Raw genomic sequence first — 3217 nt, 5'->3', positions numbered from 1 at the left:
GTCCCCCCCAAAGCCTCATGCAGTCCTGGGATGGCTTCTGGAGTTTGTGATTGATTATCACAAAAGAGAAGCTAGCTGCTTGAGCTGCTGCTACCTCTTTTGTACTCTTGCTCTTTGCCGCCACCATGAAAGGTTGCCCTCTATCATGTACCACTGTGCCTTGGAGCCAGCTGAATATGGACTGAAACTTCCAGTAACTGTGAGCTAAATAAGCCTTTCCTGCCTTCATTTTGAGTGTTGGGTATTTGTCCCAGCAATGAGAGAAGAGTAACTAAGACAGAATTTGGTACCAGGAGCAAGGTCTTGCTGTGGCTCAACCTGACCATGTGGATTACAAGCTTTTGGGACTGGCTTATGGGAAGAGATAGGAAAGGTTCAGAGATGTCGCCTATCAAGCAAAGTGCTGAAACAGCTTTGGCTGTTCTGTTTGGGAGATTCTGGTCAGAGCTTAGAAGACCAGAAGGCTGTTCGAAAACCGGCTTGTAAAGACCTGGCTGGGGAGGTTTCTGCTGGTAAGAAGGACTGCATTGGTTTTTGGACTCCAGATCATTTGTGTTTTGACTTGGCAGAAAAGTTGTCTGCATTTTGCTCATGTCCAGAGACTTTGCCTGAGACTTGAGTTTAAGCATGGTGGACTGATCAATCTGGCAAAAGATATTTCAAAGCAGCCAAATTTTGGGGTAGTGGCCTTGTTGTTACTGGGGGCTTTAAGCCAGATTTATGTTGAGGAGGAAGAGCAAGGAGCCCAGCAGGATGGTTCTAAATGTTGTGAGTTTGGCCAGAAAGGAAGCTCCAATAAAGCTGTGGACTAAAAAGATAGAGCTGAGATGATCTCCATTGCCAGGAAGGAACCTGCGAATGGAAAGGATGACCTAAGAGCATCACAGGAGAAGGCAGGTCTCCACCCTTTGCAGCCTCAGAACTGCAAAGGTCAGGGACTTTGCCTTAAGGGGAAAGTCGCTGAGCCCCATGTTCCAGAATGGTGGAGAATTTGTTCCTAGGAATCAGGGTCAGAGTGCCCAACCATCCAGGCACTTGACCCCTACAGCCAAGAGAGAAGGAAACCTGGCTACTGCTCCAGCTGGCAGCAGACCTTGGCATCATCCATGTGGCAATGGTTTTAGTGCATTCAGAATGTAGGAGTTCTGAGGTTAGGAAGGCTTCCACCTAGATTTCAGAAGAAGGCCTGGGAGGCCAGGTGGTGTGCCCCTGAGAGGGCAGTGTGTGAAGTTGTGAGTGAGAAGCCTACTCCAAGGAAACCCTAGAAGTTTGGAAAAGCCAGGAATGTGGATCATCTAAGGGAAACTGCAAGGAAGGAGCAAAGCCAACCTAAGAGAGATGCCATAGGAGCTACCAGAAGAAATGCCATAGGGATGGAGCCATGTAAGGCCTTTGGAGCTTACAACTCAGCGCATACTGCTTCAGATGTCCCACATGGAACTGCAGGACTTAATGTTTGCCCTGCTGGATTTTGCACTTATGTTGGTCCCAATGCTTTGTGTCCTGCTGTGTGTATCTTTTGGAATGATAATGTTTATCTTGTGTCTTTGAATGTTGCAAGTGTTTAAGTTTTCATTTGTACAGGGGCTCACAGTTGAGAGTTAGCCTTGGATCTTGGAGGAGACTTGGACTTTTCAGCAAAGCTGAAACTGTTGAGACTTTGGCAACTCAGAGATGGACTAGAATGTCTTTTGCATAAAGGGAAGTGCATGAGTCTTTGGGGATTCAGAAGCGGAATGTTATGGTTTGTGTCTAGCTGTTCCCCCAAAGCCTCTGGAGTTTGTGGTTGATTATTGTGGGTGTGGATGCTGCACCTACGCTGAGGCAGGTAATTTGCATCACAGTGTAAGGTGGGAAGAGAAGCTAGCTGCTTGAGCTGCTGCTACCTCTTGCTCTTTGCCACCACCATGAAAGGTTGCCCTCTGCCTTGGAGCTAGCTGAATATGGACTGAAACTTCCAGTAACTATGAGCTAAATAAACCTTTCCTTCCTACATTTTGAGTGTTGGGTATTTGTCTCAGCAACAAAAGAATAGTAACTAAGACAGTAATCTAGCTTGACATGACGTTCACATTCATATAACAAATGTTCAAGATCAGGGTACATCAAGGGGAGGTGATTATATAGATCTTAAGGGAACTAATTTAAATACAGATTCCCAAGTTTATATCTGCCTAGCTATGCAGTCATGATGCTGGCCCTTAGGATCTAAAATATAAATCCATTAATTACAAAAGTTTGTCACATGCTAAATCTCACTACCCATTATTAGTGATGCTAATTGTAGTACTGTAAATACAAAACTGCAACTTCCTTAACCACCTAATCTCCCACAGGTAATAATATTGGTAGGAGCTAAGGTAACTACGACACCAGGACTCACCAAAGGTCAGAGGACAGTGCTATACAAAAAGACAAAGAGCAAGGAGCAAAATGCAGTCTCAGGCCCTGAGCCTACCCAGAACAAATGCAGGAGACACTAGCATGGAAGAAATTGGGAGCTACACTCTTGAAACCTCTGAAATAATAGCATCTGAAGTAAAGAAACAACTGCAGAAAGGTATAGAGGATATCAAATCAGAGATAATTGCCAAAGTAAAGAAGCAATAACTATAATGAAAGAATTACTAAGTGCTTCTAAAGTAGACACTGATAGGGCCAGCCAGATAGCTCAGTGGATTAAAGTGTCTGCTTAGGCAGATACAGGGGCCAGGAGTTCAATTCCCTGGGCTGCCTTGCTGGCCCTGCCCCCAGTGCGTGCTGAGACAGTGATTGAGACTGGGTGTGGTGGTGCACACCTGTAATCTCAACACTTGGGAGACTGTAAGCAGTCCGATCTATGCAGTGACACCCTGTACACCCTGTACACCAAGTCCTAAATACAAAATAAATAAACAAATAAATGTAGACACTGATAAAAATTAGAGGAGAATAGAAAAATGATGAAAACTTTGAATGAGCAATATAGGAAAGAAATGGACTGCATGAAACAGATTCAAAGAGATGTACAGGAAATTAAAACCTCAGTCACAACCTGGCAAAACCAGTTTAATGAAGGTGAAGATACAGTTTCAAATCTTGAAGACTCCATTGCAGCTAGTGGAAAGATAAGAAAAGCAACTAGATCCAGGAAAAAATAATTCAACACCTGAAAAAATGTAAAGATGAACAATGTAAGACTAATAGGCATCAATGAGAAAGGAGACTATACAAATGA

The sequence above is a fragment of the Octodon degus genome, unplaced genomic scaffold (genome assembly GCF_000260255.1).
Source record: "Octodon degus isolate 3935 unplaced genomic scaffold, OctDeg1.0 scaffold00121, whole genome shotgun sequence".
Classification (NCBI taxonomy): Eukaryota; Metazoa; Chordata; class Mammalia; order Rodentia; family Octodontidae; genus Octodon; species Octodon degus.
The sequence above is the reverse complement of the archived record's forward strand: the minus strand, read 5'-3'. Positions refer to the sequence as shown.